The sequence below is a fragment of the Ovis canadensis genome, chromosome 17, assembly GCF_042477335.2.
Source record: "Ovis canadensis isolate MfBH-ARS-UI-01 breed Bighorn chromosome 17, ARS-UI_OviCan_v2, whole genome shotgun sequence".
In the NCBI taxonomy this organism is placed as follows: domain Eukaryota; kingdom Metazoa; phylum Chordata; class Mammalia; order Artiodactyla; family Bovidae; genus Ovis; species Ovis canadensis.
In genome coordinates this window covers 5075289-5099969 of record NC_091261.1, presented here as the reverse complement: position 1 = coordinate 5099969, position 24681 = coordinate 5075289, and positions in this window count along the sequence as shown.

Sequence of the window (24681 nt, the reverse complement as noted above, 5' to 3'; positions counted from 1 at the left end):
CTCCTGGGTCGTGCCACCATTCCAAGAGTCCCCCAGATGTGTCAGTCCATTCCAGAGGAACGTGTTTTCCCTGCACTACCTTGACGTTCAAGCCGAGGATCGAGTCCCACCACGTGTGCACGTGGGACAGCCCTGTGGAAAGCCTCGTGGGAAAGCCTCGTGGGAAAGACTCGAGGGAAAACCATAGATCCTTTGATCCACGCGGCGGACTGCGGACACTGCTGCTACCGCTCTGGAGGAAAGCGCAAGTGCATGCCCGCATTCGAGACGAGGACTGACTCCCCTGGGGAGACTCCAGAAGTACCCCAAGATCCATGTCAGCACTGGAGAGGAATCCTCAGGTTCCGGCCCCGACTCCACACAAGGTCTTCGGCGCCGGCATCGACGGGAGAGGAATCCCGAGAGGCCCCCGAGGAACTCGCATGGGGACTGGCCTTTCCTGAGGTCACCAGAGCGGGTCCCTGAGGTCCCCGTCGTACGTCGAGAGCACATGCCGCAACTCGAGAAAATCCAGGAGGTTTTGCCCTCCAGGCGAGATGAGGCCCATTTCCGCTGAGGCTTCTCGAGGCTAATCACATCTAACCACTGGAATTTCCAAAGGGTCCTTCACACCCTTGCTGCAACTCTAGAAGTTCCCCGACATACCCTTCTCCACTCGAGAGGAAGCACGAGGGTCCCTCACACATCCAGGGGAGCCCCGTTTCCGCCTCCTAGCTCGAGATGAGGGATCCTTTCCCTGTTTCGTAGGGAAAGAATTCCCGGCGTTACCGTCGCATCTCAAGAGGAGGCGCTCCCACAGAAAAGGCGAGAGGAACTCCAGGGTCGTGCGACCATTCCAAGAGACCCCAGATGTGTCTGTCAATTGCAGAGGAACCTGTTTTCCCTGCACTGCCTTGATGTTCAAGCCGAAGATCGACTCCCACCACGTGTGCTCGTGGGACAGCCCTGTGGGAAAGCCTCGTGGGAAAGCCTCGTGGGAAAGACTCGAGGGAAAACCATAGATCCTTTGATCCACGCGGCGGACTGCGTGACACTGCTGCTACCGCTCTGGAGGAAAGCGCAAGTGCATGCCCGCATTCGAGACGAGGACTGACTCCCCTGGGGAGACTCCAGAAGTACCCCAAGATCCATGTCAGCACTGGAGAGGAATCCTCAGTTTCCGGCCCCGACTCCACACAAGGTCTTAGGCCCCGGGATCGACGGGAGAGGAATCCCGAGAGGCCCCCGAGGAACTCGCATGGGGACTGGCCTTTCCTGAGGCCACCAAAGCGGGTCCCTGAGGTCCCCGTCGTAAGTCGAGAGCACCTGCCGCAACTCGAGAAAATCCAGGAGGTTTTGCCCTCCAGGCGAGATGAGGCCCATTTCCGCTGAGGCTTCTCGAGGCCAATCACGTCTAACCACTGGAACTTCTAAAGGGTCCTTCACACCCTTGCTGCAACTCAAGAAGTTCCCCGACATACCCGTCTCCACTCGAGAGGAAGCACGTGGGGTCCCGCACACATCCAGGGGAGCCCCGTTTCCGCCTCCTAGCTCGAGATGAGGGATCCTTTCCCTGTTTCGTAGGGAAAGAATTCCCGGCGTTCACGTCGCATATCAAGAGGAGGCGCTCTCCACAGGAAAGGCGAGAGGAACTCCAGGGTCGTGCCACCATTCCAAGAGTCCCCCAGATGTGTCAGTCCATTGCAGAGGAAACTTTTTTCCCTGCACTGCCTTGACGTTCCAGCCGAGGATCGACTCCCACCACGTGTGCACGTGGGACAGCCCTGTGGGAAAGCCTCGTCGAAAGCCTCGTGGGAAAGACTCGAGGGAAAACCATAGATCCTTTGATCCACGCGGCGGACTGCGTGACACTGCTGCTACCGCTCTGGAGGAAAGCGCAAGTGCATGCCCGCATTCGAGACGAGGACTGACTCCCCTGGGGAGACTCCAGATGTACCCCAAGATCCATGTCAGCACTGGAGAGGAATCCTCAGGTTCCGGCCCCGACTCCACACAAGGTCTTAGGCCCCGGCATCGACGGGAGAGGAATGCCGAGAGGCCCCCGAGGAACTCGCATGGGGACTGGCCTTTCCTGAGGCCACCAGAGCGGGTCCCTGAGGTCCCCGTCGTAAGTCGAGATCACCTGCCGCAACTCGAGAAAATCCAGGAGGTTTTGCCCTCCAGGCGAGATGAGGCCCATTTCCGCTGAGGCTTCTCGAGGCTAATCACATCTAACCACTGGAACTTCCAAAGGGTCCTTCACACCCTTGCTGCAACTGAAGCAGTTCCGCGACATACCCGTCTCCACTCGAGAGGAAGCACGTGGGGTCCCGCACACATCCAGGGGAGCCCCTTTTCCGCCTCCTAGCTCGAGATGAGGGATCCTTTCCCTGTTTCGTAGGGAAAGAATTCCCGGCGTTCCCGTCGTATCTCAAGAGGTGGCGCTCTCCACAGGAAAGGCTAGAGGAACTCCAGGGTCGTGGCACCATTCCAAGAGACCCCCAGATGTGTCAGTCCATTCCAGAGGAACCTGTTTTCCCTGCACTGCCTTGACGTTCAAGCCGAGGATCCACTCCCACCACGTGTGCACGTGGGACAGCCCTGTGGGAAAGACTCGTGGGAAAGCCTCGTGGGAAAGACTCGAGGGAAAACCATAGATCCTTTGATCCACGCGGCGGACTGCGTGACACTGCTGCTACCGCTCTGGAGGAAAGCGCAAGTGCATGCCCGCATTCAAGACGAGGACTGACTCCCCTGGGGAGACTCGAGAAGTACCCCAAGATCCATGTCAGCACTGGAGAGGAATCCTCAGGTTCCGGCCCCGACTCCACACAAGGTCTTAGGCCCCGGCATCGACGGGAGAGGAATCCCGAGAGGCCCCCGAGGAACTCGCATGGGGACTGGCCTTTCCTGAGGCCACCAGAGCGGGCCCCTGAGGTCCCCGTCGTAAGTCGAGAGCACCTGCCGCAACTCGAGAAAATCCAGGAGGTTTTGCCCTCCAGGCGAGATGAGGCCCATTTCCGCTGAGGCTTCTCGAGGCCAATCACATCTAACCACTGGAACTTCCAAAGGGTCCTGCACACCCTTGCTGCAACTCAAGAAGTTCCCCGACATACCCGTCTCCACTCGAGAGGAAGCACGTGGGTCCCGCACACATCCAGGGGAGTCCCGTTTCCGCCTCCTAGCTCGAGATGAGGGATCCTTTCCCTGTTTCGTAGGGAAAGAATTCCCGGCGTTCCCCTCGCATCTCAAGAGGAGGTGCTCTCCACAGGAAAGGCGAGAGGAACTCCAGGGTCGTGCCACCATTCCAAGAGTCCCCCAGATGTGTCAGTCCATTCCAGAGGAACCTGTTTTCCCTGCACTGCCTTGACGTTCAAGCCGAGGATCGACTCCCACCACGTGTGCACGTGGGACAGCCTCGTGGGAAAGCCTCGTGGGAAAGACTCGAGGGAAAACCATAGATCCTTTGATCCACGCGGCGGACTGCGTGACACTGCTGCTACCGCTCTGGAGGAAAGCGCAAGTGCATGACCGCATTCGAGACGAGGACTGACTCCCCTGGGGAGACTCCAGAAGTACCCCAAGATCCATGTCAGCACTGGAGAGGAATCCTCAGGTTCCGGCCCCGACTCCACACAAGGTCTTAGGCCCCGGCATCGCCGGGAGAGGAATCCCGAGAGGCCCCCGAGGAACTCGCATTGGGACTGGCCTTTCCTGAGGCCACCAGAGCGGGTCCCTGAGGTCCCCGTCGTAAGTCGAGAGCACCTGCCGCAACTCGAGAAAATCCAGGAGGTTTTGCCCTCCAGGCGAGATGAGGCCCATTTCCGCTGAGGCTTCTCGAGGCTAATCACGTCTAACCACTGGAACTTCCAAAGGGTCCTTCACACCCTTGCTGCAACTCAAGAAGTTCCCCGACATACCCGTCTCCACTCGAGAGGAAGCACGTGGGGTCCCGCACACATCCAGGTGAGCCCCGTTTCGCCTCCTAGCTCGAGATGAGGGATCCTTTCCCTGTTTCGTAGGGAAAGAATTCCCGGCGTTCCCGTCGCATCTCAAGAGGAGGCGCTCTCCACAGGAAAGGCGAGAGGAAATCCAGGGTCGTGCCACCATTCCAAGAGTCCCCCAGATGTGTCAGTCCATTCCAGAGGAACCTGTTTTCCCTGCACTGCCTTGACGTTCAAGCCGAGGATCGACTCCCACCACGTGTGCACGTGGGACAGCCCTGTGGGAAAGCCTCGTGGGAAAGCCTCGTGGGAAAGACTCGAGGGAAAACCATAGATCCTTTGATCCACGCGGCGGACTGCGTGACACTGCTGCTACCGCTCTGGAGGAAGCGCAAGTGCATGCCCGCATTCGAGACGAGGACTGACTCCCCTGGGGAGACTCCAGAAGTACCCCAAGATCCATGTCAGCACTGGAGAGGAATCCTCAGGTTCCGGCCCCGACTCCACACAAGGTCTTAGGCCCCGGCATCGACGGGAGAGGAATCCCGAGAGGCCCCCGAGGAACTCGCATGGGGACTGGCCTTTCCTGAGGCCACCAGAGCGGTTCCCTGAGGTCGACGTCGTAAGTCGAGAGCACCTGCCGCAACTCGAGAAAATCCAGGAGGTTTTGCCCTCCAGGCGAGATGAGGCCCATTTCCGCTGAGGCTTCTCGAGGCCAATCACATCTAACCACTGGAACTTCCAAAGGGTCCTTCACACCATTGCTGCAACTCAAGAAGTTCCCCGACATACCCGTCTCCACTCGAGAGGAAGCACGTGGGTTCCAGCACACATCGAGGGGAGCCCCGTTTCCGCCTCCTAGCTCGAGATGAGGGATCCTTTCCCTGTTTCGTAGGGAAAGAATTCCCGGCGTTCCCGTCGCATCTCAAGAGGAGGCGCTCTCCACAGGAAAGGCGAGAGGAACTCCAGGGTCGTGCCACCATTCCAAGAGTCCCCCAGATGTGTCAGTCCATTCCAGAGGAACGTGTTTTCCCTGCACTACCTTGACGTTCAAGCCGAGGATCGAGTCCCACCACGTGTGCACGTGGGACAGCCCTGTGGAAAGCCTCGTGGGAAAGCCTCGTGGGAAAGACTCGAGGGAAAACCATAGATCCTTTGATCCACGCGGCGGACTGCGGAAACTGCTGCTACCGCTCTGGAGGAAAGCGCAAGTGCATGCCCGCATTCGAGACGAGGACTGACTCCCCTGGGGAGACTCCAGAAGTACCCCAAGATCCATGTCAGCACTGGAGAGGAATCCTCAGGTTCCGGCCCCGACTCCACACAAGGTCTTAGGCCCCGGCATCGAAGGGAGAGGAATCCCGAGAGGCCCCCGAGGAACTCGCATGGGGACTGGCCTTTCCTGAGGTCACCAGAGCGGGTCCCTGAGGTCCCCGTCGTACGTCGAGAGCACATGCCGCAACTCGAGAAAATCCAGGAGGTTTTGCCCTCCAGGCGAGATGAGGCCCATTTCCGCTGAGGCTTCTCGAGGCTAATCACATCTAACCACTGGAATTTCCAAAGGGTCCTTCACACCCTTGCTGCAACTCTAGAAGTTCCCCGACATACCCGTCTCCACTCAAGAGGAAGCACGAGGGTCCCTCACACATCCAGGGGAGCCCCGTTTCCGCCTCCTAGCTGGAGATGATGGATCCTTTCCCTGTTTCGTAGGGAAAGAATTCCCGGCGTTACCGTCGCATCTCAAGAGGAGGCGCTCCCACAGAAAAGGCGAGAGGAACTCCAGGGTCGTGCGACCATTCCAAGAGACCCCAGATGTGTCTGTCAATTGCAGAGGAACCTGTTTTCCCTGCACTGCCTTGATGTTCAAGCCGAGGATCGACTCCCACCACGTGTGCTCGTGGGACAGCCCTGTGGGAAAGCCTCGTGGGAAAGCCTCGTGGGAAAGACTCGAGGGAAAACCATAGATCCTTTGATCCACGCGGCGGACTGCGTGACACTGCTGCTACCGCTCTGGAGGAAAGCGCAAGTGCATGCCCGCATTCGAGACGAGGACTGACTCCCCTGGGGAGACTCCAGAAGTACCCCAAGATCCATGTCAGCACTGAAGAGGAATCCTCAGGTTCCGGCCCCGACTCCACACAAGGTCTTAGGCCCCGGCATCGACGGGAGAGGAATCCCGAGAGGCCCCCGAGGAACTCGCATGGGGACTGGCCTTTCCTGAGGCCACCAGAGCGGGTCCCTGAGGTCCCCGTCATAAGTCGAGAGCACCTGCCGCAACTCGAGAAAACCCAGGAGGTTTTGCCCTCCAGGCGAGATGAGGCCCATTTCCGCTGAGGCTTCTCGAGGCCAATCACATCTAAACACTGGAACTTCCAAAGGGTCCTTCACACCCTTGCTGCAACTCAAGAAGTTCCCCGACATACCCGTCTGCACTCGAGAGGAAGCACGTGCGGTCCCGCAAACATCCAGGGGAGCCCCATTTCCGCCTCCTAGCTCGAGATGAGGGATCCTTTCTCTGTTTCGTAGGGAACGAATTCCCGGCGTTCCCGTCGCATCTCAAGAGGAGGCGCTCTCCACAGGAAAGGCGAGAGGAACTCCAGGGTCGTGCCACCATTCCAAGAGTCACCCAGATGTGTCAGTCCATTCCAGAGGAACCTGTTTTCCCTGCACTGCCTTGACGTTCAAGCCGAGGATCGAGTCCCACCACGTGTGCACGTGGGACAGCCCTGTGGAAAGCCTCGTGGGAAAGCCTCGTGGGAAAGACTCGAGGGAAAACCATAGATCCTTTGATCCACGCGGCGGACTGCGGACACTGCTGCTACCGCTCTGGAGGAAAGCGCAAGTGCATGCCCGCATTCGAGACGAGGACTGACTCCCCTGGGGAGACTCCAGATGTACCCCAAGATCCATGTCAGCACTGGAGAGGAATCCTCAGGTTCCGGCCCCGACTCCACACAAGGTCTTAGGCCCCGGCATCGACGGGAGAGGAATGCCGAGAGGCCCCCGAGGAACTCGCATGGGGACTGGCCTTTCCTGAGGCCACCAGAGCGGGTCCCTGAGGTCCCCGTCGTAAGTCGAGATCACCTGCCGCAACTCGAGAAAATCCAGGAGGTTTTGCCCTCCAGGCGAGATGAGGCCCATTTCCGCTGAGGCTTCTCGAGGCTAATCACATCTAACCACTGGAACTTCCAAAGGGTCCTTCACACCCTTGCTGCAACTGAAGCAGTTCCGCGACATACCCGTCTCCACTCGAGAGGAAGCACGTGGGGTCCCGCACACATCCAGGGGAGCCCCTTTTCCGCCTCCTAGCTCGAGATGAGGGATCCTTTCCCTGTTTCGTAGGGAAAGAATTCCCGGCGTTCCCGTCGTATCTCAAGAGGTGGCGCTCTCCACAGGAAAGGCTAGAGGAACTCCAGGGTCGTGGCACCATTCCAAGAGACCCCCAGATGTGTCAGTCCATTCCAGAGGAACCTGTTTTCCCTGCACTGCCTTGACGTTCAAGCCGAGGATCCACTCCCACCACGTGTGCACGTGGGACAGCCCTGTGGGAAAGACTCGTGGGAAAGCCTCGTGGGAAAGACTCGAGGGAAAACCATAGATCCTTTGATCCACGCGGCGGACTGCGTGACACTGCTGCTACCGCTCTGGAGGAAAGCGCAAGTGCATGCCCGCATTCGAGACGAGGACTGACTCCCCTGGGGAGACTCGAGAAGTACCCCAAGATCCATGTCAGCACTGGAGAGGAATCCTCAGGTTCCGGCCCCGACTCCACACAAGGTCTTAGGCCCCGGCATCGACGGGAGAGGAATCCCGAGAGGCCCCCGAGGAACTCGCATGGGGACTGGCCTTTCCTGAGGCCACCAGAGCGGGCCCCTGAGGTCCCCGTCGTAAGTCGAGAGCACCTGCCGCAACTCGAGAAAATCCAGGAGGTTTTGCCCTCCAGGCGAGATGAGGCCCATTTCCGCTGAGGCTTCTCGAGGCCAATCACATCTAACCACTGGAACTTCCAAAGGGTCCTGCACACCCTTGCTGCAACTCAAGAAGTTCCCCGACATACCCGTCTCCACTCGAGAGGAAGCACGTGGGTCCCGCACACATCCAGGGGAGTCCCGTTTCCGCCTCCTAGCTCGAGATGAGGGATCCTTTCCCTGTTTCGTAGGGAAAGAATTCCCGGCGTTCCCCTCGCATCTCAAGAGGAGGTGCTCTCCACAGGAAAGGCGAGAGGAACTCCAGGGTCGTGCCACCATTCCAAGAGTCCCCCAGATGTGTCAGTCCATTCCAGAGGAACCTGTTTTCCCTGCACTGCCTTGACGTTCAAGCCGAGGATCGACTCCCACCACGTGTGCACGTGGGACAGCCTCGTGGGAAAGCCTCGTGGGAAAGACTCGAGGGAAAACCATAGATCCTTTGATCCACGCGGCGGACTGCGTGACACTGCTGCTACCGCTCTGGAGGAAAGCGCAAGTGCATGCCCGCATTCGAGACGAGGACTGACTCCCCTGGGGAGACTCCAGAAGTACCCCAAGATCCATGTCAGCACTGGAGAGGAATCCTCAGGTTCCGGCCCCGACTCCACACAAGGTCTTAGGCCCCGGCATCGCCGGGAGAGGAATCCCGAGAGGCCCCCGAGGAACTCGCATTGGGACTGGCCTTTCCTGAGGCCACCAGAGCGGGTCCCTGAGGTCCCCGTCGTAAGTCGAGAGCACCTGCCGCAACTCGAGAAAATCCAGGAGGTTTTGCCCTCCAGGCGAGATGAGGCCCATTTCCGCTGAGGCTTCTCGAGGCTAATCACGTCTAACCACTGGAACTTCCAAAGGGTCCTTCACACCCTTGCTGCAACTCAAGAAGTTCCCCGACATACCCGTCTCCACTCGAGAGGAAGCACGTGGGGTCCCGCACACATCCAGGTGAGCCCCGTTTCGCCTCCTAGCTCGAGATGAGGGATCCTTTCCCTGTTTCGTAGGGAAAGAATTCCCGGCGTTCCCGTCGCATCTCAAGAGGAGGCGCTCTCCACAGGAAAGGCGAGAGGAACTCCAGGGTCGTGCCACCATTCCAAGAGTCCCCCAGATGTGTCAGTCCATTCCAGAGGAACCTGTTTTCCCTGCACTGCCTTGACGTTCAAGCCGAGGATCGACTCCCACCACGTGTGCACGTGGGACAGCCCTGTGGGAAAGCCTCGTGGGAAAGCCTCGTGGGAAAGACTCGAGGGAAAACCATAGATCCTTTGATCCACGCGGCGGACTGCGTGACACTGCTGCTACCGCTCTGGAGGAAGCGCAAGTGCATGCCCGCATTCGAGACGAGGACTGACTCCCCTGGGGAGACTCCAGAAGTACCCCAAGATCCATGTCAGCACTGGAGAGGAATCCTCAGGTTCCGGCCCCGACTCCACACAAGGTCTTAGGCCCCGGCATCGACGGGAGAGGAATCCCGAGAGGCCCCCGAGGAACTCGCATGGGGACTGGCCTTTCCTGAGGCCACCAGAGCGGTTCCCTGAGGTCGACGTCGTAAGTCGAGAGCACCTGCCGCAACTCGAGAAAATCCAGGAGGTTTTGCCCTCCAGGCGAGATGAGGCCCATTTCCGCTGAGGCTTCTCGAGGCCAATCACATCTAACCACTGGAACTTCCAAAGGGTCCTTCACACCATTGCTGCAACTCAAGAAGTTCCCCGACATACCCGTCTCCACTCGAGAGGAAGCACGTGGGTTCCAGCACACATCGAGGGGAGCCCCGTTTCCGCCTCCTAGCTCGAGATGAGGGATCCTTTCCCTGTTTCGTAGGGAAAGAATTCCCGGCGTTCCCGTCGCATCTCAAGAGGAGGCGCTCTCCACAGGAAAGGCGAGAGGAACTCCAGGGTCGTGCCACCATTCCAAGAGTCCCCCAGATGTGTCAGTCCATTCCAGAGGAACGTGTTTTCCCTGCACTACCTTGACGTTCAAGCCGAGGATCGAGTCCCACCACGTGTGCACGTGGGACAGCCCTGTGGAAAGCCTCGTGGGAAAGCCTCGTGGGAAAGACTCGAGGGAAAACCATAGATCCTTTGATCCACGCGGCGGACTGCGGAAACTGCTGCTACCGCTCTGGAGGAAAGCGCAAGTGCATGCCCGCATTCGAGACGAGGACTGACTCCCCTGGGGAGACTCCAGAAGTACCCCAAGATCCATGTCAGCACTGGAGAGGAATCCTCAGGTTCCGGCCCCGACTCCACACAAGGTCTTAGGCCCCGGCATCGAAGGGAGAGGAATCCCGAGAGGCCCCCGAGGAACTCGCATGGGGACTGGCCTTTCCTGAGGTCACCAGAGCGGGTCCCTGAGGTCCCCGTCGTACATCGAGAGCACATGCCGCAACTCGAGAAAATCCAGGAGGTTTTGCCCTCCAGGCGAGATGAGGCCCATTTCCGCTGAGGCTTCTCGAGGCTAATCACATCTAACCACTGGAATTTCCAAAGGGTCCTTCACACCCTTGCTGCAACTCTAGAAGTTCCCCGACATACCCGTCTCCACTCGAGAGGAAGCACGAGGGTCCCGCACACATCCAGGGGAGCCCCGTTTCCGCCTCCTAGCTAGAGATGAGGGATCCTTTCCCTGTTTCGTAGGGAAAGAATTCCCGGCGTTACCGTCGCATCTCAAGAGGAGGCGCTCCCACAGAAAAGGCGAGAGGAACTCCAGGGTCGTGCGACCATTCCAAGAGACCCCAGATGTGTCTGTCAATTGCAGAGGAACCTGTTTTCCCTGCACTGCCTTGATGTTCAAGCCGAGGATCGACTCCCACCACGTGTGCTCGTGGGACAGCCCTGTGGGAAAGCCTCGTGGGAAAGCCTCGTGGGAAAGACTCGAGGGAAAACCATAGATCCTTTGATCCACGCGGCGGACTGCGTGACACTGCTGCTACCGCTCTGGAGGAAAGCGCAAGTGCATGCCCGCATTCGAGACGAGGACTGACTCCCCTGGGGAGACTCCAGAAGTACCCCAAGATCCATGTCAGCACTGAAGAGGAATCCTCAGGTTCCGGCCCCGACTCCACACAAGGTCTTAGGCCCCGGCATCGACGGGAGAGGAATCCCGAGAGGCCCCCGAGGAACTCGCATGGGGACTGGCCTTTCCTGAGGCCACCAGAGCGGGTCCCTGAGGTCCCCGTCGTAAGTCGAGAGCACCTGCCGCAACTCGAGAAAACCCAGGAGGTTTTGCCCTCCAGGCGAGATGAGGCCCATTTCCGCTGAGGCTTCTCGAGGCCAATCACATCTAAACACTGGAACTTCCAAAGGGTCCTTCACACCCTTGCTGCAACTCAAGAAGTTCCCCGACATACCCGTCTGCACTCGAGAGGAAGCACGTGCGGTCCCGCAAACATCCAGGGGAGCCCCATTTCCGCCTCCTAGCTCGAGATGAGGGATCCTTTCTCTGTTTCGTAGGGAACGAATTCCCGGCGTTACCGTCGCATCTCAAGAGGAGGCGCTCTCCACAGGAAAGGCGAGAGGAACTCCAGGGTCGTGCCACCATTCCAAGAGTCCCCCAGATGTGTCAGTCCATTCCAGAGGAACGTGTTTTCCCTGCACTACCTTGACGTTCAAGCCGAGGATCGAGTCCCACCACGTGTGCACGTGGGACAGCCCTGTGGAAAGCCTCGTGGGAAAGCCTCGTGGGAAAGACTCGAGGGAAAACCATAGATCCTTTGATCCACGCGGCGGACTGCGGACACTGCTGCTACCGCTCTGGAGGAAAGCGCAAGTGCATGCCCGCATTCGAGACGAGGACTGACTCCCCTGGGGAGACTCCAGAAGTACCCCAAGATCCATGTCAGAACTGGAGAGGAATCCTCAGGTTCCGGCCCCGACTCCACACAAGGTCTTAGGCCCCGGCATCGAAGGGAGAGGAAACCCGAGAGGCCCCCGAGGAACTCGCATGGGGACTGGCCTTTCCTGAGGTCACCACAGCGGGTCCCTGAGGTCCCCGTCGTACGTCGAGAGCACATGCCGCAACTCGAGAAAATCCAGGAGGTTTTGCCCTCCAGGCGAGATGAGGCCCATTTCTGCTGAGGCTTCTCGAGGCTAATCACATCTAACCACTGGAACTTCCAAAGGGTCCTTCACACCCTTGCTGCAACTCTAGAAGTTCCCCGACATACCCGTCTCCACTCAAGAGGAAGCACGAGGGTCCCTCACACATCCAGGGGAGCCCCGTTTCCGCCTCCTAGCTCGAGATGAGGGATCCTTTCCCTGTTTCGTAGGGAAAGAATTCCCGGCGTTCCCGTCGCATCTCAAGAGGAGGCGCTCTCCACAGGAAAGGCGAGAGGAACTCCAGGGTCGTGCGACCATTCCAAGAGACCCCAGATGTGTCTGTCCATTACAGAGGAACCTGTTTTCCCTGCACTGCCTTGATGTTCAAGCCGAGGATCGACTCCCACCACGTGTGCTCGTTGGACAGCCCAGTGGGAAAGCCTCGTGGGAAAGCCTCGTGGGAAAGACTCGAGGGAAAACCATAGATCCTTTGATCCACGCGGCGGACTGCGTGACACTGCTGCTACCGCTCTGGAGGAAAGCGCAAGTGCATGCCCGCATTCGAGACGAGGACTGACTCCCCTGGGGAGACTCCAGAAGTACCCCAAGATCCATGTCAGCACTGGAGAGGAATCCTCAGGTTCCGGACCCGACTCCACACAAGGTCTTAGGCCCCGGCATCGACGGGAGAGGAATGCCGAGAGGCCCCCGAGGAACTCGCATGGGGACTGGCCTTTCCTGAGGCCACCAGAGCGGGTCCCTGAGGTCCCCGTCGTAAGTCGAGAGCATCTGCCGCAACTCGAGAAAATCCAGGAGGTTTTGCCCTCCAGGCGAGATGAGGCCCATTTCCGCTGAGGCTTCTCGAGGCTAATCACGTCTAACCACTGGAACTTCCAAAGGGTCCTTCACACCCTTGCTGCAACTCAAGAAGTTCCCCGACATACCCGTCTCCACTCGAGAGGAAGCACGTGGGGTCCCGCACACATCCAGGGGAGCCCCGTTTCCGCCTCCTAGCTCGAGATGAGGTATCCTTTCCCTGTTTCGTAGGGAAAGAATTCCCGGCGTTCCCGTCGCATCTCAAGAGGAGGCGCTCTCCACAGGAAAGGCGAGAGGAACTCCAGGGTCGTGCCACCATTCCAAGAGTCCCCCAGATGTGTCAGTCCATTCCAGAGGAACCTGTTTTCCCTGCACTGCCTTGACGTTCAAGCCGAGGATCGACTCCCACCACGTGTGCACGTGGGACAGCCCTGTGGGAAAGCCTCGTGGGAAAGCCTCGTGGGAAAGACTCGAGGGAAAACCATAGATCCTTTGATCCACGCGGCGGACTGCGTGACACTGCTGCTACCGCTCTGGAGGAAGCGCAAGTGCATGCCCGCATTCGAGACGAGGACTGACTCCCCTGGGGAGACTCCAGAAGTACCCCAAGATCCATGTCAGCACTGGAGAGGAATCCTCAGGTTCCGGCCCCGACTCCACACAAGGTCTTAGGCCCCGGCATCGACGGGAGAGGAATCCCGAGAGGCCCCCGAGGAACTCGCATGGGGACTGGCCTTTCCTGAGGCCACCAGAGCGGTTCCCTGAGGTCGACGTCGTAAGTCGAGAGCACCTGCCGCAACTCGAGAAAATCCAGGAGGTTTTGCCCTCCAGGCGAGATGAGGCCCATTTCCGCTGAGGCTTCTCGAGGCCAATCACATCTAACCACTGGAACTTCCAAAGGGTCCTTCACACCATTGCTGCAACTCAAGAAGTTCCCCGACATACCCGTCTCCACTCGAGAGGAAGCACGTGGGTTCCAGCACACATCGAGGGGAGCCCCGTTTCCGCCTCCTAGCTCGAGATGAGGGATCCTTTCCCTGTTTCGTAGGGAAAGAATTCCCGGCGTTCCCGTCGCATCTCAAGAGGAGGCGCTCTCCACAGGAAAGGCGAGAGGAACTCCAGGGTCGTGCCACCATTCCAAGAGTCCCCCAGATGTGTCAGTCCATTCCAGAGGAACGTGTTTTCCCTGCACTACCTTGACGTTCAAGCCGAGGATCGAGTCCCACCACGTGTGCACGTGGGACAGCCCTGTGGAAAGCCTCGTGGGAAAGCCTCGTGGGAAAGACTCGAGGGAAAACCATAGATCCTTTGATCCACGCGGCGGACTGCGGAAACTGCTGCTACCGCTCTGGAGGAAAGCGCAAGTGCATGCCCGCATTCGAGACGAGGACTGACTCCCCTGGGGAGACTCCAGAAGTACCCCAAGATCCATGTCAGCACTGGAGAGGAATCCTCAGGTTCCGGCCCCGACTCCACACAAGGTCTTAGGCCCCGGCATCGACGGGAGAGGAATGCCGAGAGGCCCCCGAGGAACTCGCATGGGGACTGGCCTTTCCTGAGGCCACCAGAGCGGGTCCCTGAGGTCCCCGTCGTAAGTCGAGATCACCTGCCGCAACTCGAGAAAATCCAGGAGGTTTTGCCCTCCAGGCGAGATGAGGCCCATTTCCGCTGAGGCTTCTCGAGGCTAATCACATCTAACCACTGGAACTTCCAAAGGGTCCTTCACACCCTTGCTGCAACTGAAGCAGTTCCGCGACATACCCGTCTCCACTCGAGAGGAAGCACGTGGGGTCCCGCACACATCCAGGGGAGCCCCTTTTCCGCCTCCTAGCTCGAGATGAGGGATCCTTTCCCTGTTTCGTAGGGAAAGAATTCCCGGCGTTCCCGTCGTATCTCAAGAGGTGGCGCTCTCCACAGGAAAGGCTAGAGGAACTCCAGGGTCGTGGCACCATTCCAAGAGACCCCCAGATGTGTCAGTCCATTCCAGAGGAACCTGTTTTCCCTGCACTGCCTTGACGTTCAAGCCGAGGATCCACTCCCACCACGTGTGCACGTGGGACAGCCCTGTGGGAAAGACTCGTGGGAAAGCCTCGTGGGAAAGACTCGAGGGAAAACCATAGATCCTTTGATCCACGCGGCGGACTGCGTGACACTGCTGCTACCGCTCTGGAGGAAAGCGCAAGTGCATGCCCGCATTCGAGACGAGGACTGACTCCCCTGGGGAGACTCGAGAAGTACCCCAAGATCCATGTCAGCACTGGAGAGGAATCCTCAGGTTCCGGCCCCGACTCCACACAAGGTCTTAGGCCCCGGCATCGACGGGAGAGGAATCCCGAGAGGCCCCCGAGGAACTCGCATGGGGACTGGCCTTTCCTGAGGCCACCAGAGCGGGCCCCTGAGGTCCCCGTCGTAAGTCGAGAGCACCTGCCGCAACTCGAGAAAATCCAGGAGGTTTTGCCCTCCAGGCGAGATGAGGCCCATTTCCGCTGAGGCTTCTCGAGGCCAATCACATCTAACCACTGGAACTTCCAAAGGGTCCTGCACACCCTTGCTGCAACTCAAGAAGTTCCCCGACATACCCGTCTCCACTCGAGAGGAAGCACGTGGGTCCCGCACACATCCAGGGGAGTCCCGTTTCCGCCTCCTAGCTCGAGATGAGGGATCCTTTCCCTGTTTCGTAGGGAAAGAATTCCCGGCGTTCCCCTCGCATCTCAAGAGGAGGTGCTCTCCACAGGAAAGGCGAGAGGAACTCCAGGGTCGTGCCACCATTCCAAGAGTCCCCCAGATGTGTCAGTCCATTCCAGAGGAACCTGTTTTCCCTGCACTGCCTTGACGTTCAAGCCGAGGATCGACTCCCACCACGTGTGCACGTGGGACAGCCTCGTGGGAAAGCCTCGTGGGAAAGACTCGAGGGAAAACCATAGATCCTTTGATCCACGCGGCGGACTGCGTGACACTGCTGCTACCGCTCTGGAGGAAAGCGCAAGTGCATGCCCGCATTCGAGACGAGGACTGACTCCCCTGGGGAGACTCCAGAAGTACCCCAAGATCCATGTCAGCACTGGAGAGGAATCCTCAGGTTCCGGCCCCGACTCCACACAAGGTCTTAGGCCCCGGCATCGCCGGGAGAGGAATCCCGAGAGGCCCCCGAGGAACTCGCATTGGGACTGGCCTTTCCTGAGGCCACCAGAGCGGGTCCCTGAGGTCCCCGTCGTAAGTCGAGAGCACCTGCCGCAACTCGAGAAAATCCAGGAGGTTTTGCCCTCCAGGCGAGATGAGGCCCATTTCCGCTGAGGCTTCTCGAGGCTAATCACGTCTAACCACTGGAACTTCCAAAGGGTCCTTCACACCCTTGCTGCAACTCAAGAAGTTCCCCGACATACCCGTCTCCACTCGAGAGGAAGCACGTGGGGTCCCGCACACATCCAGGTGAGCCCCGTTTCGCCTCCTAGCTCGAGATGAGGGATCCTTTCCCTGTTTCGTAGGGAAAGAATTCCCGGCGTTCCCGTCGCATCTCAAGAGGAGGCGCTCTCCACAGGAAAGGCGAGAGGAACTCCAGGGTCGTGCCACCATTCCAAGAGTCCCCCAGATGTGTCAGTCCATTCCAGAGGAACCTGTTTTCCCTGCACTGCCTTGACGTTCAAGCCGAGGATCGACTCCCACCACGTGTGCACGTGGGACAGCCCTGTGGGAAAGCCTCGTGGGAAAGCCTCGTGGGAAAGACTCGAGGGAAAACCATAGATCCTTTGATCCACGCGGCGGACTGCGTGACACTGCTGCTACCGCTCTGGAGGAAGCGCAAGTGCATGCCCGCATTCGAGACGAGGACTGACTCCCCTGGGGAGACTCCAGAAGTACCCCAAGATCCATGTCAGCACTGGAGAGGAATCCTCAGGTTCCGGCCCCGACTCCACACAAGGTCTTAGGCCCCGGCATCGACGGGAGAGGAATCCCGAGAGGCCCCCGAGGAACTCGCATGGGGACTGGCCTTTCCTGAGGCCACCAGAGCGGTTCCCTGAGGTCGACGTCGTAAGTCGAGAGCACCTGCCGCAACTCGAGAAAATCCAGGAGGTTTTGCCCTCCAGGCGAGATGAGGCCCATTTCCGCTGAGGCTTCTCGAGGCCAATCACATCTAACCACTGGAACTTCCAAAGGGTCCTTCACACCATTGCTGCAACTCAAGAAGTTCCCCGACATACCCGTCTCCACTCGAGAGGAAGCACGTGGGTTCCAGCACACATCGAGGGGAGCCCCGTTTCCGCCTCCTAGCTCGAGATGAGGGATCCTTTCCCTGTTTCGTAGGGAAAGAATTCCCGGCGTTCCCGTCGCATCTCAAGAGGAGGCGCTCTCCACAGGAAAGGCGAGAGGAACTCCAGGGTCGTGCCACCATTCCAAGAGTCCCCCAGATGTGTCAGTCCATTCCAGAGGAACGTGTTTTCCCTGCACTACCTTGACGTTCAAGCCGAGGATCGAGTCCCACCACGTGTGCACGTGGGACAGCCCTGTGGAAAGCCTCGTGGGAAAGCCTCGTGGGAAAGACTCGAGGGAAAACCATAGATCCTTTGATCCACGCGGCGGACTGCGGAAACTGCTGCTACCGCTCTGGAGGAAAGCGCAAGTGCATGCCCGCATTCGAGACGAGGACTGACTCCCCTGGGGAGACTCCAGAAGTACCCCAAGATCCATGTCAGCACTGGAGAGGAATCCTCAGGTTCCGGCCCCGACTCCACACAAGGTCTTAGGCCCCGGCATCGAAGGGAGAGGAATCCCGAGAGGCCCCCGAGGAACTCGCATGGGGACTGGCCTTTCCTGAGGTCACCAGAGCGGGTCCCTGAGGTCCCCGTCGTACGTCGAGAGCACATGCCGCAACTCGAGAAAATCCAGGAGGTTTTGCCCTCCAGGCGAGATGAGGCCCATTTCCGCTGAGGCTTCTCGAGGCTAATCACATCTAACCACTGGAATTTCCAAAGGGTCCTTCACACCCTTGCTGCAACTCGAGAAGTTCCCCGACATACCCGTCTCCACTCAAGAGGAAGCACGAGGGTCCCTTACACATCCAGGGGAGCCCCGTTTCCGCCTCCTAGCTGGAGATGAGGGATCCTTTCCCTGTTTCGTAGGGAAAGAATTCCCGGCGTTACCGTCGCATCTCAAGAGGAGGCGCTCCCACAGAAAAGGCGAGAGGAACTCCAGGGTCGTGCGACCATTCCAAGAGACCCCAGATGTGTCTGTCAATTGCAGAGGAACCTGTTTTCCCTGCACTGCCTTGATGTTCAAGCCGAGGATCGACTCCCACCACGTGTGCTCGTGGGACAGCCCTGTGGGAAAGCCTCGTGGGAAAGCCTCGTGGGAAAGACTCGAGGGAAAACCATAGATCCTTTGATCCACGCGGCGGACTGCGTGACACTGCTGCTACCGCTCTGGAGGAAAGCGCAAGTGCATGCCCGCATTCGAGACGAGGACTGACTCCCCTGGGGAGACTCCAGAAGTACCCCAAGATCCATGTCAGCACTGAAGAGGAATCCTCAGGTTCCGGCCCCGACTCCACACAAGGTCTTAGGCCCCGGCATCGACGGGAGAGGAATCCCGAGAGGCCCCCGAGGAACTCGCATGGGGACTGGCCTTTCCTGAGGCCACCAGAGCGGGTCCCTGAGGTCCCCGTCGTAAGTCGAGAGCACCTGCCGCAACTCGAGAAAACCCAGGAGGTTTTGCCCTCCAGGCGAGATGAGGCCCATTTCCGCTGAGGCTTCTCGAGGCCAATCACATCTAAACACTGGAACTTCCAAAGGGTCCTTCACACCCTTGCTGCAACTCAAGAAGTTCCCCGACATACCCGTCTGCACTCGAGAGGAAGCACGTGCGGTCCCGCAAACATCCAGGGGAGCCCCATTTCCGCCTCCTAGCTCGAGATGAGGGATCCTTTCTCTGTTTCGTAGGGAACGAATTCCCGGCGTTACCGTCGCATCTCAAGAGGAGGCGCTCTCCACAGGAAAGGCGAGAGGAACTCCAGGGTCGTGCCACCATTCCAAGAGTCCCCCAGATGTGTCAGTCCATTCCAGAGGAACGTGTTTTCCCTGCACTACCTTGACGTTCAAGCCGAGGATCGAGTCCCACCACGTGTGCACGTGGGACAGCCCTGTGGAAAGCCTCGTGGGAAAGCCTCGTGGGAAAGACTCGAGGGAAAACCATAGATCCTTTGATCCACGCGGCGGACTGCGGACACTGCTGCTACCGCTCTGGAGGAAAGCGCAAGTGCATGCCCGCATTCGAGACGAGGACTGACTCCCCTGGGGAGACTCCAGAAGTACCCCAAGATCCATGTCAGAACTGGAGAGGAATCCTCAGGTTCCGGCCCCGACTCCACACAAGGTCTTAGGCCCCGGCATCGAAGGGAGAGGAAACCCGAGAGGCCCCCGAGGAACTCGCATGGGGACTGGCCTTTCCTGAGGTCACCACAGCGGGTCCCTGAGGTCCCCGTCGTACGTCGAGAGCACATGCCGCAACTCGAGAAAATCCAGGAGGTTTTGCCCTCCAGGCGAGATGAGGCCCATTTCTGCTGAGGCTTCTCGAGGCTAATCACATCTAACCACTGGAACTTCCAAAGGGTCCTTCACACCCTTGCTGCAACTCTAGAAGTTCCCCGACATACCCGTCTCCACTCAAGAGGAAGCACGAGGGTCCCTCACACATCCAGGGGAGCCCCGTTTCCGCCTCCTAGCTCGAGATGAGGGATCCTTTCCCTGTTTCGTAGGGAAAGAATTCCCGGCGTTCCCGTCGCATCTCAAGAGGAGGCGCTCTCCACAGAAAAGGCGAGAGGAACTCCAGGGTCGTGCGACCATTCCAAGAGACCCCAGATGTGTCTGTCCATTACAGAGGAACCTGTTTTCCCTGCACTGCCTTGATGTTCAAGCCGAGGATCGACTCCCACCACGTGTGCTCGTTGGACAGCCCAGTGGGAAAGCCTCGTGGGAAAGCCTCGTGGGAAAGACTCGAGGGAAAACCATAGATCCTTTGATCCACGCGGCGGACTGCGTGACACTGCTGCTACCGCTCTGGAGGAAAGCGCAAGTGCATGCCCGCATTCGAGACGAGGACTGACTCCCCTGGGGAGACTCCAGAAGTACCCCAAGATCCATGTCAGCACTGGAGAGGAATCCTCAGGTTCCGGACCCGACTCCACACAAGGTCTTAGGCCCCGGCATCGACGGGAGAGGAATGCCGAGAGGCCCCCGAGGAACTCGCATGGGGACTGGCCTTTCCTGAGGCCACCAGAGCGGGTCCCTGAGGTCCCCGTCGTAAGTCGAGAGCATCTGCCGCAACTCGAGAAAATCCAGGAGGTTTTGCCCTCCAGGCGAGATGAGGCCCATTTCCGCTGAGGCTTCTCGAGGCTAATCACGTCTAACCACTGGAACTTCCAAAGGGTCCTTCACACCCTTGCTGCAACTCAAGAAGTTCCCCGACATACCCGTCTCCACTCGAGAGGAAGCACGTGGGGTCCCGCACACATCCAGGGGAGCCCCGTTTCCGCCTCCTAGCTCGAGATGAGGTATCCTTTCCCTGTTTCGTAGGGAAAGAATTCCCGGCGTTCCCGTCGCATCTCAAGAGGAGGCGCTCTCCACAGGAAAGGCGAGAGGAACTCCAGGGTCGTGCCACCATTCCAAGAGTCCCCCAGATGTGTCAGTCCATTCCAGAGGAACCTGTTTTCCCTGCACTGCCTTGACGTTCAAGCCGAGGATCGACTCCCACCACGTGTGCACGTGGGACAGCCCTGTGGGAAAGCCTCGTGGGAAAGCCTCGTGGGAAAGACTCGAGGGAAAACCATAGATCCTTTGATCCACGCGGCGGACTGCGTGACACTGCTGCTACCGCTCTGGAGGAAAGCGCAAGTGCATGCCCGCATTCGAGACGAGGACTGACTCCCCTGGGGAGACTCCAGAAGTACCCCAAGATCCATGTCAGCACTGGAGAGGAATCCTCAGGTTCCGGCCCCGACTCCACACAAGGTCTTAGGCCCCGGCATCGACGGGAGAGGAATCCCGAGAGGCCCCCGAGGAACTCGCATGGGGACTGGCCTTTCCTGAGGCCACCAGAGCGGGTCCCTGAGGTCCCGGTCGTAAGTCGAGAGCACCTGCCGCAACTCGAGAAAATCCAGGAAGTTTTGCCCTCCACTCGAGATGAGGCCCATTTCCGCTGAGGCTTCTCGAGGCTAATCACATCTAACCACTGGAACTTCCAAAGGGTCCTTCACACCCTTGCTGCAACTCAAGAAGTTCCCCGACATACCCGTCTCCACTCGAGAGGAAGCACGTGGGGTCCCGCACACATCCAGGGGAGCCCCGTTTCCGCCTCTTAGCTCGAGATGAGGGATCCTTTCCCTGTTTCGTAGGGAAAGAATTCCCGGCGTTCCCGTCGCATCTCAAGAGGAGGCGCTTTCCACAGGAAAGGCGAGAGGAACTCCAGGGTCGTGCCACCATTCCAAGAGTCCCCCAGATGTGTCAGTCCATTCCAGAGGAACCTGTTTTCCCTGCACTGCCTTGACGTTCAAGCCGAGGATCGACTCCCACCACGTGTGCACGTGGGACAGCCCTGTGGGAAAGCCTCGTGGGAAAGACTCGAGGGAAAACCATAGATCCTTTGATCCACGCGGCGGACTGCGTGACACTGCTGCTACCGCTCTGGAGGAAAGCGCAAGTGCATGCCCGCATTCGAGACGAGGACTGACTCCCCTGGGGAGACTCCAGAAGTACCCCAAGATCCATGTCAGCACTGGAGAGGAATCCTCAGGTTCCGGCCCCGACTCCACACAAGGTCTTAGGTCCCGGCATCGACGGGAGAGGAATGACGAGAGGCCCCCGAGGAACTCGCATGGGGACTGGCCTTTCCTGAGGCCACCAGAGCGGGTCCCTGAGGTCCCCATCGTAAGTCGAGAGCACCTGCCGCAACTCGAGAAAATCCAGGAGGTTTTGCCCTCCAGGCGAGATGAGGCCCATTTCCGCTGAGGCTTCTCGAGGCTTATCACATCTAACCACTGGAACTTCCAAAGGGTCCTTCACACCCTTGCTGCAACTGAAGCAGTTCCGCGACATACCCGTCTCCACTCGAGAGGAAGCACGTGGGGTCCCGCACACATCCAGGGGAGCCCCTTTTCCGCCTCCTAGCTCGAGATGAGGGATCCTTTCCCTGTTTCGTAGGGAAAGAATTCCCGGCATTCCCGTCGTATCTCAAGAGGTGGCGCTCTCCACAGGAAAGGCGAGAGGAACTCCAGGGTCGTGGCACCATTCCAAGAGACCCCCAGATGTGTCAGTCCATTCCAGAGGAACCTGTTTTCCCTGCACTGCCTTGACGTTCAAGCCGAGGATCCACTCCCACCACGTGTGCACCTGGGACAGCCCTGTGGGAAAGCCTCGTGGGAAAGCCTCGTGGGAAAGACTCGAGGGAAAACCATAGATCCTTTGATCCACGCGGCGGACTGCGTGACACTGCTGCTACCGCTCTGGAGGAAAGCGCAAGTGCATGCCCGCATTCGAGACGAGGACTGACTCCCCTGGGGAGACTCCAGAAGTACCCCAAGATCCATGTCAGCACTGGGGAGGAATCCTCAGGTTCCGGCCCCGACTCCACACAAGGTCTTAGGCCCCGGCATCGACGGGAGAGGAATCCCGAGAGGCCCCCGAGGAACTCGCATGGGGACTGGCCTTTCCTGAGGCCACCAGAGCGGGTCCCTGAGGTCCCCGTCGTAAGTCGAGAGCACCTGCCGCAACTCGAGAAAATCCAGGAGGTTTTGCCCTCCAGGCGAGATGAGGCCCTTTTCCGCTGAGGCTTCTCGAGGCCAATCACGTCTAACCACTGGAACTTCCAAAGGGTCCTTCACACCCTTGCTGCAACTCAAGAAGTTCCCCGACATTACCGTCTCCACTCGAGAGGAAGCACGTGGGGTCCCGCACACATCCAGGGGAGCCCCGTTTCCGCCTCTTAGCTCGAGATGAGGGATCCTTTCCCTGTTTCGTAGGGAAAGAATTCCCGGCGTTCCCGTCGCATCTCAAGAGGAGGCGCTTTCCACAGGAAAGGCGAGAGGAACTCCAGGGTCGTGCCACCATTCCAAGAGTCCCCCAGATGTGTCAGTCCATTCCAGAGGAACCTGTTTTCCCTGCACTGCCTTGACGTTCAAGCCGAGGATCGACTCCCACCACGTGTGCACGTGGGACAGCCCTGTGGGAAAGCCTCGTGGGAAAGACTCGAGGGAAAACCTAAGATACTTGAATCCACGCGGCGGACTGCGTGACACTGCTGCTACCGCTCTGGAGGAAATCGCAAGTGCATGCCCGCATTCGAGACGAGGACTGACTCCCCTGGGGAGACTCCAGAAGTACCCCAAGATCCATGTCAGCACTGGAGAGGAATCCTCAGGTTCCGGCCCCGACTCCACACAAGGTCTTAGGCCCCGGCATCGACGGGAGAGGAATCCCGAGAGGCCCCCGAGGAACTCGCATGGGGACTGGCCTTTCCTGAGGCCACCAGAGCGGGTCCCTGAGGTCCCCGTCGTAAGTCGAGAGCACCTGCCGCAACTCGAGAAAATCCAGGAGGTTTTGCCCTCCAGGCGAGATGAGGCCCATTTCCGCTGAGGCTTCTCGAGGCCAATCACGTCTAACCACTGGAACTTCCAAAGGGTCCTTCACACCCTTGCTGCAACTCAAGAAGTTCCCCGACATACCCGTCTCCACTCGAGAGGAAGCACGTGGGGTCCCGCACACATCCAGGGGAGCCCCTTTTCCGCCTCCTAGCTCGAGATGAGGGATCCTTTCCCTGTTTCGTAGGGAAAGAATTCCCGGCATTCCCGTCGTATCTCAAGAGGTGGCGCTCTCCACAGGAAAGGCGAGAGGAACTCCAGGGTCGTGGCACCATTCCAAGAGACCCCCAGATGTGTCAGTCCATTCCAGAGGAACCTGTTTTCCCTGCACTGCCTTGACGTTCAAGCCGAGGATCCACTCCCACCACGTGTGCACCTGGGACAGCCCTGTGGGAAAGCCTCGTGGGAAAGCCTCGTGGGAAAGACTCGAGGGAAAACCATAGATCCTTTTATCCACGCGGCGGACTGCGTGACACTGCTGCTACCGCTCTGGAGGAAAGCGCAAGTGCATGCCCGCATTCGAGACGAGGACTGACTCCCCTGGGGAGACTCCAGAAGTACCCCAAGATCCATGTCAGCACTGGGGAGGAATCCTCAGGTTCCGGCCCCGACTCCACACAAGGTCTTAGGCCCCGGCATCGAAGGGAGAGGAATCCCGAGAGGCCCCCGAGGAACTCGCATGGGGACTGGCCTTTCCTGAGGCCACCAGAGCGGGTCCCTGAGGTCCCCGTCGTAAGTCGAGAGCACCTGCCGCAACTCGAGAAAATCCAGGAGGTTTTGCCCTCCAGGCGAGATGAGGCCCTTTTCCGCTGAGGCTTCTCGAGGCCAATCACGTCTAACCACTGGAACTTCCAAAGGGTCCTTCACACCCTTGCTGCAACTCAAGAAGTTCCCCGACATTACCGTCTCCACTCGAGAGGAAGCACGTGGGGTCCCGCACACATCCAGGGGAGCCCCGTTTCCGCCTCCTAGCTCGAGATGAGGGATCCTTTCCCTGTTTCGTAGGGAAAGAATTCCCGGCATTCCCGTCGCATCTCAAGAGGAGGCGCTCTCCACAGGAAAGGCGAGAGGAACTCCAGGGTCGTGCCACCATTCCAAGAGTCCCCCAGATGTGTCAGTCCATTCCAGAGGAACCTGTTTTCCCTGCACTTCCTTGACGTTCAAGCCGAGGATCGACTCCCACCACGTGCGCACGTGGGACAGCCCTGTGGGAAAGCCTCGTGGGAAAGCCTCGTGGGAAAGACTCGAGGGAAAACCATAGATCCTTTGATCCACCCGGCGGACTGAGTGACACTGCTGCTACCGCTCTGGAGGAAAGCGCA